Source organism: Leptonychotes weddellii, chromosome 13 (genome assembly GCF_054177405.1).
Source record: "Leptonychotes weddellii isolate Sample4059 chromosome 13, ASM5417740v2, whole genome shotgun sequence".
NCBI classification, from domain to species: Eukaryota; Metazoa; Chordata; class Mammalia; order Carnivora; family Phocidae; genus Leptonychotes; species Leptonychotes weddellii.
This window is the reverse complement of record NC_138381.1, coordinates 62,147,511-62,163,180: the sequence shown is the minus strand read 5'-3', so window position 1 is coordinate 62,163,180 and position 15,670 is coordinate 62,147,511. Positions and strand designations below refer to the sequence as shown.

Genomic DNA, 15,670 nt, shown 5'->3' with positions numbered 1-15,670 from the left:
TTGGGGTCAGGAGTTGGCATGGGAGCTCAGTTCTCCTGAGACTATAGCCTGCCTCCTGGCTTTGCACAGCGAGGTAGCTGACCTTTTCTATTTTATCCCGCTTTTTGCTCTGTGCCCCACTTGGCTTGGCAACCATAAATCACCACTGTTTCCTCCTCGGCATTTCTTAAATGTGGCCCGCTTAAATGAAAAGATCAAGAGAGTGAGGCCCCGTGGACTTTGAAACGTTCAGCTTGCCTTCTGGCCTCGGCCACTGGCTGGACAGGTCCCGCGGGCTCTCCTGGGAGAGTGGGCAGCTGATGAAATCCGCAATCTGGAGGACACCCTTCCCCCCCGCCTTCTCCCTCCCTTCCCGAAAGTGCCCTTGTTTGCGTATCCGGGTTCCAGAACAGGAACCTCTTGTTGGAAATCGATCAGGGGAGGTAATGTTACTGATTGAGTGGATTTGCTTGGAGCTGTAGGTAGCCGCCTCCCTGAGAAAGAACCTGTTTTTACTGATTAAAATCTCCCTTGTTTGTTCACTTTCTACTTCTAGAAGTTCTTAGAACCTTTTTCCAGGAAGAAGCCAGGTGATAGGAAACCAGAGTCGCTACGGACATCAAGCCTTGTTTGTGTCCTCCTTACGCGAAAGCTCCTTTTATTGTCAAGGAAACAAGCTCAAGGACGTGAGGAATAAGCCAACAGTAGGACGGACGGCTGATGAGCATGGGGTTCTGTGCCGGGCACTGGCACCCCTTCTGTCTTTCATTCCTGCGGGGCAGGAACTGGCTCCGTTTCTCAGAGGAGGAAGGGTGAGAGGTGAGGCCCAAGGTCACGCCATTTTTCGGTGGGAGAACTGGGATTTGAACCAAGATCCCTGTGACTTCAGATACTGCCCGATTCCTGGAGGTTGCACAGGCCTGGCTCACTGCTTGGAGGCCGTGAGGCTTCCGAGGTGACCCCCACTTTCGGTGATGTGCATTTTATTAGATAGAAACTGAAAACTGAAGTCAAGGTGTCTGAAACCAGCAAAAGAACGTTCCTTTCTGTCTCTGTTGCCATTCCTTGGTTGGGGAGTAGACTGGTGGGGCCAAGGTTAACATTTACTGTGCAAACAATAGCCTGGAAGCCAGGCAGAGCCCACGCCTAGCGGGGTAAATAGCCCCAGGAGGCCCAGGCAGGGCATGCCAGGGCCCCAGTGAGGCCTTGCTTGGAGAGAAAACAAGGAGAATGTGCCCAGGGGCCAGAAGCCGGGAGCCCAGAGCCCTGGTCCTGGGGCTGCCATTATTACTTTCTTTTTTTTTTAAGATTTTATTTATTTATTTATTTATTTATTTATTAAAGATTTTATTTATTTATTTATTGGAGAGCAAGAGAGAGAGAAACAGCATGAGAGAGGAGAGGGTCAGAGGGAGAAGCAGGCTCCCCACTGAGCCAGGAGCCCGATGTGGGACTCGATCCCAGGACCCTGGGATCATGACCTGAGCCGAAGGCAGTCGCTTAACCAACTGAGCCACCCAGGAGCCCCAAGATTTTATTTATTTGTCAGAGAGCACAAGCAGGGGGAGTGGCAGGCAGAGGGAGAGGGAGAAGCAGACTCCCCACTGAGCAGGGAGCCTGATGTGGGGCTCTATCCCAGAGCCCTGGGATCATGACCTGAGCCGAAGGCAGATGCTTAACCGACTGAGCCACCCAGGAGCCCCATGGTGCTGCCATTATTCACACATGTGCTTCTCTGTTCCTCCGCTTGAGGTAGAAGAACTCAGCTTGATGAGGTCAGGTCCAGTCTGGCTGTAGGGATCTGACCAGGGCAGTGTGGCCCAGCAGTCGGGCAGGGGGAGGGTAGAATCCAGTTACAAACTCTGTGACTCTAGACAAGTCCTTAACTTTACAGAGACTCTATTTTCCTATTATGCATCTAAGAATCATAGTAGAACCCACCCCATAGGGTTGTCAAGACATTAAGTTAGAATGCTCAGCAGAATTCTAGAATATAGTGTCATGGCCACAAGGGTCCTTTCTTTTGATTTTGTTTTGGTGGAGAAATTGAAATTCAGTTAAAGCAGAAGTTAACAAATTAGAAGAAGGAGGAGGAAGAGGAGGTGGAGGTAGAAGGGGAGGAGAAAGAGGAGAAGAAGAAGTTAGAAGTTATAGTTATGTAGGGGTCCTGGAATTGAGCCCTTTGTTGGGCTCCCTGCTCAGTGGGGAGTCTGCTTCTCCCCCTCCCTCTGCTCCTCCCCCCTGCTCATGCTCTCTCTCTCTCCCAAATAAAAATTTTTTTAAAGATTTTATTTATCTGTCAGAGAGAGAGAGAACACAAGCAGGGGGAGCGGCAGGCAGAGGGAGAAGCAGGCCTCCCGCTGAGCAAGGAGCCGGATGCTGGACTCGATCCCAGGACCCTGGGATCATGACCTGAGCCGAAGGCAGATGCTTAACCGACTAAACCACCCAGGTGTCCCTCTCTCAAATAAATTTTTAAAAAACTCTTGAAAGTTATAGCTAACATCTTGGGGCGCCTGGGTGGCTCAGTTGGTTAGGCGACTGCCTTCGGCTCAGGTCATGATCCTGGAGTCCCGGGATCGAGTCCCACATCGGGCTCCCTGCTCAGCAGGGGGTCTGCTTCTCCCTCTGCCCTCTTCCCTCTCGTGCTCTCTATCTCTCATTCTCTCTCTCTCAAATAAATAAAATCTTTAAAAAAAAATAAAATAAAATAAAAAAAAAAAGAAAGTTATAGCTAACATCTTACAGTTAAAGCTTAGTTCCGTGCTCCTGCATAGGAAACAACATGTTGGGAATTATTAGTGATTCTCTAATTCTGCAAATATTCACTGAATGCTTGGCAGAGGTGGGGCTTTTCACTTGTTCTGTGGATCATAAAAAGATATTTACACATGGACCTTTTCCCAAAGAACCCCCAGTCCAGGAGGAGACACACAAAAATGACTATGGCAGAGAAGTACCAGTGTCATGCAGGGATTAGGAATCTGCTCTGATGCTTCAGGAAATTCTCCGGAGGCCCAGACAGAGCAAGACTCCTGGGAGAATGTGGACTTTGGGGTCCACGTATAGCATATTTTCAGTCCCAACCTTGATACCGATCTGCTGGATGATCTTGGACAATTGACATCACTTTTCTGAGTGATTTCCTCCTCTTGTGATGATTAATTTTGAGTCAACTTAGCTAAACTATAATACCCAGGTATTCTATTAAACAGTAATCCAGGTGTTGCTATGGAGGTATTTTGTAGACACAGTTAAAATCTACGAAAGGAGATCGTCTGAGTGGGCCTCATCCAATCAGTGGAAGGCCGTAAGAGCAAAACTAAGGTATCTCTGAAGTAGAAGACCTTTCACCTATGGATTGTGGCGTTGACTCCTGCCCCAAGTTTCCAGCCCGCCAGTCTGTGCCAAAAATTTCAAACGTGCCAGCCCCACAATCATATAAGCCAATTCCCTGAGATAAATCACATATATGTAGATCATATATCATATGTGTAGTGGGTATATATGATATATGATTATGTCCTAGATATACACAAGCTATATGATATATATATCTTTATATCATATATCTATGATATATGTAAAAATGTCCTACTGATTCTGTTTCTCTGATAGTAGGCAAGCAGAAATGTTACTTCCCTTTCCCTTCCTTGACTGTCCCCAGCATTAGATAATGTCCCCTGCTCCTCTCAGTTCCCCAGCACCTCATCATGAAGGCACAGAACTTGGAGCTGGAAGGGCCCCTAGGGGCTGTGTAGTTCACCCTCCTCTGTGTGTAGGTGAAGATCTTCAGATGGAGAAGCCAAGCCATTTGTCCCAGGTCTCAAAGACGATATTGGAGGCATGGGGCTAACATTTAGGGCTGCCCGGCAGGTTGGCATAGAGTGAGGCAAGAGAGGCATTTGCCTAGGGTGTAAAATTTAAGGAGGTGTCCCAAAAGTCAGTAATCAAGATGACAAATATTTTGATGCAATATTTTTAAAAATCTAAAAATGCAAAAAAATCTATGATACACAAAGTATCACATTTTTTAAAGCTTTTTTTAAAGATTTTATTTATTTGAGAGAGAGAGAGAGCACGAGCAGTGGGGAGCAGCAGAGGGAGAGGGAGAAGCAGACTCCTAGCTTAGCAGGGAGCCTGACACGGGGCTCCATCCCAGGACCCTGGGATCATGACCTGAGCCGAAAGGCAGACCCTTAACCGACTGAGCCACCCAGGCTCCCTCACATTTTTCTTTTTTTAATTTTTAATTTTAATTTTTTTTAAAGATTTTATTTATTTATTCGAGATAGGGAGAGAGAAACAGCATGAGAGCGGAGAGGGTCAGAGGGAGAAGCAGGCTCCCCGCTGAGCAGGGAGCCCAATGCGGGGCTCGATCCCAGGACCCTGGGATCATGACCTGAGCCGAAGGCAGTCGCTTAACCAACTGAGCCACCCAGGCGCCCTTCCTTTTTTTTTAAAGTAAGCTCCATGCCCAACGTGGGGCTTGAACTCATGACCCTGAGATTAAGAGTCACATGCTCTACCAACTGAGCCAGCCAAGCGTCCCACAAACTATCGTATTTTTAAATAAAGAAGGATCATTACTGTTGGTTTTTCCTTTTGCTGTAGGCGCTGACGTGGTTGGCACGGTACGGTTGCCCGTGTCTCGTGGCATCTCTGCATTAGACACGACATCACATGCTACCCATGGTGTTCATTATAACTATTCGTGTGGTTTCCTCTGCCTGTCAAGACCTCTCATAGGTGGCCAATTGCCCTGGTGTGTCCAGGACTGAGCGGTTTCCCAGAACTCAGGACGTTTAGTGGGATATATTGATAGTCACAGCAAACCAGGATAGTTGATTGTCCTATCAGAGAAGGAAGCAGGGAGCAGATCGTATGCACTTCTGTGCCCCTGAGCCACTTGGTTACACTGAGTAATTATTATCGATCAAATTTGCCCTTTCTGGCGGAGTACTTGGGAGGCACTCCCTAATCAGCTGCTTATCTGAGGCACAGAAAGGCTAACAGCGACTTGGCCAGGACCCACTGGCAAATCCCTGGTGCTCCAGCCCCAAGCCTGTTGGCCTCCCCAGTGTCCTGCCTGCAGCTGCCCATCCAGAACCATCCTCTGAGATTCCTGAGATAGGAATCCACCTTGTGTAACCAGTAAAGGCTTATTTGCTTAAAATCTGCCCAAGAAGCTGCGCTTCCCCCCACCTCCACCCTTTTTTTTAACAAGCAAAAACTCTGCCTTTCGAAACTTTCTGTGCCTTAAACAACAAGTGGGCATTTTGCTCCAAGGATCATTATATCGGGCCTTCAGCTAAGGACAGACATAGGAACATTCTAGGCAGGCCGCTTAACAAGGCTAGCTCTGTCACGTGGACCAAGACCCTTGACTGCTTTGGCTCTGAGTGTCCTCAATGACCAGCTGAAAACCTTGGACTCATTGTTCTGGGACATAGCAGGGTGCTTCTGTGAACATCAGTTATCGTCATCTATAAAGTTGGCATCATACCTTTTAAGGTATTTCTGAGGATTAAGTAAGGTAATGTATAGAAACTCCTTTGCATGGTCCCTTGTGGGAGGTCATTTATTTGTTTTCCTTCTCTCTAGTTCTCCTCTGAGTCTAAAATGCAGTAATTTTATGATTCCACTTTTATAGTCGGTAGGACAGATAATTCACTCATTTAACCATTCCTTTATTCCAAAATGTCTTACTGTTCACCTACTGTGTGCCAAGAATAACCCTAGGTATTAGGTGCTAAGGATATGGTGGTGAGCAAGGACCCAGTTATAAAACATCAGAAATTATCTAAAAATCCCCTGCAATGCAAGAAAAGACTACCCAAAAAACTCCACAAAAACCCAATAGTAAAGTGCACCCATAAGTCAGAAATCATCCCTATTGACTGTCAAATGAATTCTGAGTAGATGCTACTTAGCAGGTGGTCACAGTTCTCCCCAGTGGCTGCTATTCTTGTATTTAAAACACCTGCTGCTGTTTGCAGGTTGCTAACATTTACTTTGGTCTTTATGTCAATGCCATTTGCAGAAGGAGCCGGCTGTGGGGCTTTTCTCTTTCAACATTGCCACTGAATTGTGCTTTGTCCATAGGAAAATAAACACCGCTTGTGTAGATAGCACTGCAGAAACCTTCAAGACTGATTTTAGCTGGGACCTTCTGCTCAAGATGACGAGTAGGCTTCATCTTCATGGCGTGAGAAATGTTGTCCTTCTTGGCTTAATCATCAGGCTTAATTTTACTTTACCTAGTGTTGTTTTTGTCTTCCTCCCTTTTTTTGGAGCCCTTTTTTTGTAATTCCTCTCTACTTGTGGGATTTTACCAGACGGTTGAGAACTGATGAACCATAGATAGTAAAGGTTAGACAGAAAGCCGATTAGTGGTTGCCAAGTGCTGGGGGTGGGGAAAAACCAGAGTGACTACTGAAAGGCGATGGGGTCTTCTCTTGGGGGAGCGATGAAAATGTTTTGGAACCAGATAGAGGTGGTTGTTTCACAACATTGTGAATGTACTGAATGCCACCGAATTGTAGACTTTAGGCTATGTGAATTTCACCTAAATAAAAAACAAACAAAACATTATGTTAAGTGAAAGAAGCCAGATACAAAAGAGTATAATCTGTATGAATCTGTTTACATGAAATCAAGAACAGGCTAAACTAATCTATGGTGACAGAAATCAGAAAAATGGTTGCCATGGGGGTGGGGAGGAAAGAAGCCCAAGGGAACTTTCTGGGGTGATGAAAATATTCTCCATCTTGTTTTGGGCAGTGGTTACAGACTATATACAATTGTCCCATAGTGTCAAATTGTAAGTTAAGATCTGTGCATTTTTTAAAAGATTTTATTTATTTATTTAGAGAGTGAGAGAGCAGGGGGAGGGGCAGAGGAGGAGGGAGAGAGAATCTCAAGCAGATTCCCCACTGAGCGTGGAGCCTGACACTGGGCTCAATCTCGTGACTCTGAGATCATAACCTGAGCCGAAAGCAAGAGTCGGATGCTTAACAGACTGATCCACCCCGGTGCCCCAAGATCTGTGCATTTTATTGATTTAATTTTACCTCATTTAAAAAATAAAAATGGAAAAAAAATTTTAAGTGGAAAAAGAAAAGGAGGGTGCCTGGGTGGGTCAGTCGGTTAAGCATCTGCCTTTGGCTCAGGTCATGATCCCAGAGTCCTGGGATCGAGTCCCACATCAGGCTGTCTGCTCAGCAGGGAGTCTCCTTCTCCCTCTCACTCTCCCTCTTTCTCAAATAAATAAATAAAATCTTTAAAAAAAAAAAAAAAGAAAAGGAAAGGTGAATATCCTAGGAGAAAAAAAGGCAAAGGATCTGGCAGTATCTGATTCAAGTTTCCCTGGAGCTGATTCATCCATTTTTATTTTTTATTTTATTTTTAATTAATTAATTAATTATTTTTATTATTTATTTATTTGTCAGAGAGATAGAGCACAAGCAGGGAGAGCGGCAGGCAGAGGGAGAAGCAGGCTCCCCACTGAGCAAGGAGCCCAATGTGGAACTCGATCCCAAGACCCTGGGATCATGACCTGAGCCGAAGGCAGATGCTTAACCTACTAAGCCACCCAGGCGTTCCCCATTTTTAAATGTATTACTATGAAAAACTATCTTCTGGTACTTCATTGTTTGTTTGTTTGTTTTACATAATTTCATTTCTGATAACTTCATGTACTTTAGGCTGAAGGAGCCTGGTCTCAAGCCATGACAATGTGTTGTCATGCCTTGGTTTGGCAGTCAGATGCTCTGGATTTGCTTCCTACCTGGTTAGACTCTTGCCCCATCTATCTGCCTTGGCCGCTTGGTAGTTGTGTGACTTTGGGCAAGTTGCTTAACCTCTCAAGGCATGACTTCCTCCTGGGGTAAAAGCAGGGATGACATCCCCTAGCAATGCTGTTGTGAGGGCCGACTGAGCCAATGTTAGGGGCCTAGCACAGAAAAGGGCAGAGAGAGCATGGCTGGGTGAGTGGGTTTGCCCGGTAAGATGCAGGATGTCCAGTTACATTTGAATTTCAAACAAACAATAAATAATTTTTAGTATACGATGGTTATGAATTGAATGCTTGTCCCCCGTGCACCCCCCAAATTCATATGTTGAAGCCCTAACCCTCAGTGTGACTGTATTTGGAGGAAGTAATTAAGGTGAAATGAGACCTAAGGGTGAGGCCCTGATCCAATAGAATTAGTGTCTTCATAAGAACAGACACCAGAGAGTACTCACTCTTCCCTCTGTGCCCGACACCACACACAAAGAGGTCATAAGAACACACAATGAGAAAGTAGGTATGTGCAAACCAGGAGGAGAGCCCTCATCAGAAACTGAATTGGCTAGAACCTTGATCTTGGACTTTCCAGCCTCCAGACCTTTGAGAACCAGCCAAACCCACTAATCAAGTGCCAGGATGGAATAAAGAATTTCTTTTTTTTTTTAAGATTATTATTATTTTTTTTTTTGGGCAGAGAGATAGTGAGAGCAGGAACACAAGCAGGGGGAGTGGAAGAGGGAGAAGCAGGCTTCCTGCCAAGCAGGGAGACCAATGCAGGGCTCTATCCCAGGACCCTGGGATCATGACCTGAGCCAAGGGCAGACGTTTAACGACTGAGCCACCCAGGCACCCCGGAGTAAAGAATTTCTTCAACAATTCAAGGACTCAAAAAATGTATCTTGCAAACCCACAGAATGGGAGAAAACATTTGCAAATCTGTATCTGATAAGAGACTTGTATTTAGACTATCTAAATGATTACAATTCAATAATAAAAAGACAAATAACCCAATTAAAAATAGGTAAAGGATCTGAGTAAATGTTTCTCCAAAGAAGACATACAAGTGGCCAAAAAGCACATGAAAAGATGCTCAGCATCATTAGTCATTAGGGAAATGCAAATCAAAAGCACAATGAGAAACCACTTCACACCCACTAGGCTAGAATAAAAAAGACATAATCACAAGTGTTGATGAGGATAGAAATTGGAACCAACCCTCACAACACTGCTAATAGGTGCAGTGTTTAAAATGGTGCAGCTGCTTTGGAAAACAGCCTGACAGTTTCTCAAACCAAGAAGCATAGAGTTACTATATGACCCAGCAGTTCCACTCCTAGGTATATACCCAAGAGAAACGAAAACATGTCTGCACAAACTTGTACATAAATTTTTTTCTGTTTTTCTTTTTAAAGATTCTATTTTAGGGACGTCTGGGTGGCTCAGTCGGTGGTGAAGCATGAGATGCTTGATCTTGAGGTTGTGAGTTCAAGCCTCAGATTGGGTAGAGATTATTTAAAAATAAAATCTTAAAAAAAAAAAAGAAAAATGGAGGTGACATAACAGGAAGTAATAGCAAAGAAGTTGTCTCTGAGGGGTAAAATTGGGGAGAGGGGAGGGAGAGGATAGGCAACCTGGATTTTGTTGTAAGCCTTTTAATGATTTTATTTATTTATTTAAGAAAGAGAGAGAGTGCGTGCATGTGTCAGCGGGAGGAGGGGCGGAAGGAGAGGGAGAGAGTATCCCAAGCGGACTCCAGGCTGAGCATGGTGCCTGACGTGGGGCTCAACTCAGGGCTCAATCTCACAACCCTGAGATCATAAACTGAACTGAAATCAAGAGTCGGTCGCCTAACTGACTGAGCCACCAAGGTGCCCCTGTTGTAAGCCATTTAAATCTGCCTTGACTAAAAACAAACAAGCTATATGCACATGTTTTTAAATATATTTGAACTAATCTCTACATCCAACGTGGGACTCCAACTCACAACCCCAAGATCAAGAGTCGTGTGCTCTAGGGAGCCAGCCTGGTGCCCCTTAAATGTATTTTAAAAAATGGAACCCTGGAACCTATTGAACTCTTTTACATGCCCATTTGCTATTCAGGAAACATGGGGTTAATTTTAGAGCTCAGAGCACCTAGAGGGAGGAGACAAATGGGAGAATCGGAAGAGAGTTGTCCTAGCAGAGGACATTCTCCTCTACCTTCCCAGCTGTGTCTAATGCCTGGGGCCTCTTTTCTTGCCACCCTTCACCATCTGCGGTTATGGATTCCAGTGGCAACCCCCAGAACACTCTTGTTCTCCAACCCCTTTATTTCTGGGAATCTTTTTTTTTTTAGATTTTTTTATTTATTCATTTGACAGAGACAGAGATAGCGAGAGCAGGAACACAAGCCGCGGGAGTGGGAGAGGGAGAAGCAGGCTTCCCCCCGAGGGGGGAGCCCGATGTGGGACTCGATCCCAGGACCCCGGGATCATGACCTGAGCCGAAGGCAGACGCTTAATGACTGAGCTACCCAGGCGCCCCTATTTCTGGGAATCTTTACATCACTGCTTCCCAAACTTGTTGGCCCAACTTGCTTGCTCTCAGATGCCCAGCTTTGGCTTCCCATTAGATTCTTGCCCAACACTTACTTTCCAGAACTTGACACTTGGGACTTCCCTGGTTTTCCTCACCCAGGCTCAGGTTCTAATTCCTCTGACACTCCACTCCCCACAGCTACAGGCCATCCCACCCTCAGCCCAACCCCTGGAGCTCTGGCCTGGGCAGAACCCAGGATCCACCTACACAACCGAGAGGAAATGTCATGCTGAGAGAATTGCCACATGTGTCTGTTGTCTCAGGCTCCTCACTGGTGACTTGGGAGAAATTATTCCTATTGTGAAGATTCAAGATGTCTAGCAGTAAGAACCGTGACTGGCCCAGAGTAGGCTTGAGGAGATTCTTAGGCAAAGAAACACCGAGGTAGAATTTCGAGCAATGCCAAGAAACAGCAGCGGACGGCGGGTGAGGGCAGCAGGAGTGAGTGGAGATTTCTGGAAGCAAAAACCAAGCAGAGAGTTTTAGATTTCAACAGTTCTGAAGGAAAAAAAAACACAACAAAACAAAAAAGGGCTGTGTCTATAACTGGATGGTCTTCTACGCCCATCCCTGGGGCCCTGACGCTTTTGGCCACAGCCAGGGACACGGACACTCACCATCTTTTTTTTTTTAAGTTTTTTTTTTTTTTTTTTTTAATTTATTTGACAGAGAGAGAGAGACAGCGAGAGAGGGAACACAAGCAGGGGGAGTGGGAGAGGGAGAAGCAGGCTTCCCGCCAAGCAGGGAGCCCGATGCGGGGCTCAATCCCAGGACCCCAGGATCATGACCTGAGCCGAAGGCAGACGCTTAACGACTGAACCACCCAGGCGGCCCCGGACACTCACCAACTTTAAGTGCAAAACAAAAGACTATATTCACCCAGGATTCCTCCTCTGCCTTGCTCTCCCTTCCATTTCAAAACATCTCCAGTCCCCTGTGGCAGGTCTGAGCTTTTTCCTGAACCCTTCAAATTGTGCCTTGACCTTCAATGGGCTGCAAGACTTTTTGCTTTACTTTCTCTAGAACCGACTTCCCATATGTTTATACCCTCCTGACGTCCAACTATTTAAGAATTGATGTCAGTATTTCCCTGGGGAAATTCCTACTGACTCTGAGCTTCCTCGATTTCATGACTCTTTTATCAACATCTTTTCATTTCACTATCAATTTTTAAAAAGGAGCTTCTAAATACAATGTGCATGACTGTATTTAACTTTTGCAGGCACTTTAGCTTGTTTATTTCCAGAAACGCTGCTCAGAGGGCTGGGAATCTTTCAACCACATCAAGATATTTGACTTGGATCTGTTTTTTTTTTTTTTTTTAAAGATTTTATTTATTTATTTGACAGAGAGAGAGACAGCGAGAGAGGGAACACAAGCAAGGGGAGTGTGAGAGGGAGAAGCAGGCTTCCCGCGGAGCAGGGAGCCCGATGCGGGGCTCGATCCCAGGACCCCGGGATCATGACCTGAGCCGAAGGCAGACGCTCAATGACTGAGCCACCCAGGCGCCCCTGGATCTGTTTTTCATGGGAAGCTGGTACTTTACTGATTCCAGACTTTGAGAATTCACAGCTCAGTAAGATTTTTTTTAAGGTGGTGGGTGGGGTGGGTCCCCACGATAGGAACAATCGTCCATTACCACCCAAAAGAGTAGGAAGGAAACACTCAGAATGTAGAATGACCTTTTAAATTTAGTACATTAATCTTTTCTCAAAAAATGCTCTACATTGTGCTTATTTTTCTCATTTCTCTGCTTTCTTGTGGTTTGGCCACTAGGAGCACACCAGCTACGGCGGGTGGAAATGGCGCCGCAAAGAGCTGCAGGGCCACCTAGTGGCCGAGATGCCCACATTGCACACGCAAGTGATGGCAGTCTTGCCAATAGCCGCCCCCCAGATGGTGAACTCACACCTAGAGTTTTTGGCATAAGGATCAACCCTTGCTCCTTTATGGAATTTTTGAAATTAATTTTATAAATGTTCCTACAGCCTTGGACTTCAAAGGATTGCCTCGCCGTAAATCTGAAGACTGAGTTCCAGCCATTGAGTGGTGATTCTGAGCAGTGTTTCCTGAGTCAGACAGGCCTGGATTAGAATTTGCTGTCTGGGTGACTTTGGGCAAGTTATTTAAACTCTCTGACCCTCAGTTTCCTCTTCTACAATGGAGATAGTAACAGTGGGCAGGCTTGTTCTGAAGATAAAGGGAAGCGTGCATGTCATGTATTTTTGGCTGTTCCTGACATGTAAATATTGCTATTGATTTGTTCAATGGTAGCCTAGGGAAGGGACAGAAACTCACCCACCCAAATAGGCCTACATAAAAGGCTTAATATGAGATTCCTGAGCAGTGTCTCAAAAATCCTTCACTTTTTCTCAATAATGTTTTAAAGGTTTGTTGGGGGTTTTTGTATAGAGATCATGCACAGCTTTCTTTTTTTTTAAGATTTTATGTTTAAGTGGTCTCTACCCCCAATGTGGGGCTTGAACTCACAACCCTGAGATCAAGAGTCGCATGCTCTACCACTGAGCCAGCCAGGCGCCCCCATGCACAAATTTTTTTATATTGATTTCTAGGTATTTTAATTTTTGATGCCATCATACAAGCGCTTTTTTACATTTCATTTTATACCCGGTGCTGTGTGTAACAGTGTGTTTTTATCTTGACTGTGTCTACAAACTTGCTAGAGTAACTTATTTATTCTGATACTTTATTTTTAGATTCATCTGGCTTTCTCTGCACAATCACGTCACTATTGAATAATGGCAGTTTTACTTCTTTCTGTCCAAACTTTTCTTAATGATTGCCATCTTGCATGGCCTAGGGCCTTTAGGATGTTGATGAATATTTGTGAGGCAAGCAGGCATCTCTGTCCCCATCTCAGAAAGCGAGCTTTCAAACTTACCATTAACTATGTTTGCTAAGGGTTTTTAGTGGATCATATTTAATGAGATCTCCTCTGCTTTCTAGACCTTTCAAAACAATGATTTCTATAGCTAATACTGGAGGTAATATATTTCCAACTCTTAACAGTGGTTATCAAGGGGTGCCTGGCTGGCTCGGTCAGTAGAGCATGTGACTCTTGATCTCAGAATTGTAAGTTCAAGCCCCACATTGGGTGCAGAGATTACTTTAAAAAGTAGAATCTTAGGGGCACCTGGGTGCCTCTCAGCTAAGCGTTTGACTCTTGATTTCGGCTCAGGTCATGATCTCAGGGTTGTGAGATCAAGCCCTGTATGGGGCTCTGTGCTGGGTGTGGAGTCTGCTTAAGATTCTCTCTCACCTACCTCTCTCTCCCTCTCTTAAAAAAATAAAAAATAAATAAAATCTTAAAAAAAAAACAGGGGTTTTATCAGGATGAGGGTATGGGGAGAGGTTGTATGACATTACGGGGAAGTTTTACTTTCTTTCTTTCTTTTTTAAAGATTTCATTTATTTGACAGAGAGAGAGGTCACAAGTAGGTAGAGGAGCAGGCAGAAGGAGAGGGAGAGGGAGAAGCAGGCTCTCCTCTGAGCAGAGAGCCTGATGCGGGGCTCGATCCCAGGACCCTGGGATCATGACCTTAGCCAAAGGCAGGTGCTTAACCGACTGAGCCACCCAGGCGCCCCAGAAGTGTTACTTTCTAAGAGATAAATTACTTTAGCATCTGAATAATTTACAGTGAACGTAGATTTCTTTTGTCATCAGTAAAAAGAAGGTCGAAGGACAATTCAATTAATCCAGTAAAAGGTAACGAGCAGCACATAGTAAAATAGATGAATCCCAGATACAGCTTTGTGATGATCTGTCCAAGTGCATATTTTTCACTAATTTTTTCTCATCATCACGTCCTCAGTCACTGCTGAGACTATTTCTTCATAATTCACACTGAATTGCAGCATATACTGAGATTTGGTCTCTGTGGTGGATGCTCTTGGTGCCCTGCCCGGTCCTCTTCATAGGCCAGTGCACCTATGTTCCAGCTTCTCTGGGTGTTGGCTGCTAAAAGCTCATGGCTCCATCCTTCTTTGGAGGATTCTCTTAGCTAATGGGAGCTGCCCTGCCAGGAGATGCCTGGGAGGTGACACACACCGCCAGTTCGGCCCACGGCCAATGACTGACTAACAGGGTGGGGTATAAAGCCCAGCTCCCTGGCCTCAGGGCAGGACAAACTCCGCAGTGTAATAAATACCCCAGAGCTCCCTGGGGGATCAGGCTGCGGCTAGACCTCTCCTGAAAGCTCCAATTTGCTTGGCTCCTTCTCCGGCTCTGTCCAGCTTCCCTCGATTCTTTACAGGTTTCTCCCCTGGGGCCCTTCCTCCGTCAATCCCTTGCAGGAGAATCCCCGTCTGCCTCACTCTCTGCTTCTGGGGAGCCGAAATTTAAGTCCCCAAGAGTGGGCTCCCTTTGTCCAGGGCCCACCTGTCCCCTTGGTGATTTGGGGAGGGGACACAGAGGGAGGCAGCCAGGGAAGAGCTGCAGGGGAGGATGTGGTTGGAGCAGGGGCTCCCAAGGAGCGGTCACAGAGCACTAGGAAGGAACATGGCTGGGAGGGAATGTGGCATCTGAGGCTGTCTGTCCGACTTTAAAGCCTGGATTTGGAGCAATGACTGCGTGCCACTCTTCGCGCTGCCTAGAAAGTTCCTACAGTTTTTGTTTTGTTTTGTTTTTTTAAAGATTTTATTTATTTATTTGACAGAGAGAGACACAGGGAGAGAGGGAACACAAGCAGGGGGAGTGGGTGCTGAGCAGGGAGCCCGATGCGGGGCTCGATCCCAGGACCCTGGGATCATGACCTGAGCCGAAGGCAGACGCTTAACGACTGAGCTACCCAGGCGCCCCAAAGTTCCTACAGGGTTTTTTATTGTTATGTTAATCACCATACATTACATCATTAGTTTTAGATGTAGTGTTCCATGATTCATTGTTTGCGCATAACACCCAGTGCTCCGTGCAGAACATGCCCTCTTTAATACCCATCATCGGGCTAACCCGTCCTCCCACCCAAAGTTCCTACAGTTTTAAGTTGCAACTTTTCTAAAAGCCGTAAGTGTGTGTGTGTGTGGGTGGGTGGGTGGGTGGGTGCCTGGCTGGTTTCATAGGGGGAGCATGCAACTCTTGATCTCAGGATTGTGAGTTTGAGCCCCACATCAGGTGTAGAGATGACTTAAAGTAAATAAACATCCGGGCGCCTGGGTGGCTCAGTTGGTTAAGCGACTGCCTTCGGCTCAGGTCATGATCCTGGAGTCCCTGGATCGAGTCCCGCATCAGGCTCCCTGCTCGGCGGGGAGTCTGCTTCTCCCTCTGACCCTCCCCCCTCTCATGTGCTCTCTTTCTCTCGTT

The 15,670-nt window shown here is 45.9% G+C and overlaps 1 protein-coding gene and 1 long non-coding RNA gene across 4 annotated transcripts in view; both read left to right on the top strand.

The window, feature by feature from the left end:
- The window catches only part of CCDC117 (coiled-coil domain containing 117), a 50,266-nt gene that overhangs the window by 32,750 nt on the left and 1,846 nt on the right, over nt 1-15,670 (top strand). Inside the window, exon 6 of one of the 3 annotated variants that reach the window (XR_014139744.1) lies at nt 536-798. The exons of the other annotated variants lie outside the window; for them this stretch is intronic. The gene's annotated coding sequence lies outside the window, so the exon portion shown is untranslated. The remainder of the gene's footprint in view (nt 1-535; nt 799-15,670) is intronic. 3 annotated transcript variants of the gene reach the window in all.
- LOC145716833 (uncharacterized) lies at nt 4,358-12,800 on the top strand. The gene is made up of 3 exons (XR_014139746.1): nt 4,358-5,515; nt 6,085-11,926; nt 12,339-12,800. It is a non-coding gene; the product is annotated as an uncharacterized LOC145716833 (long non-coding RNA).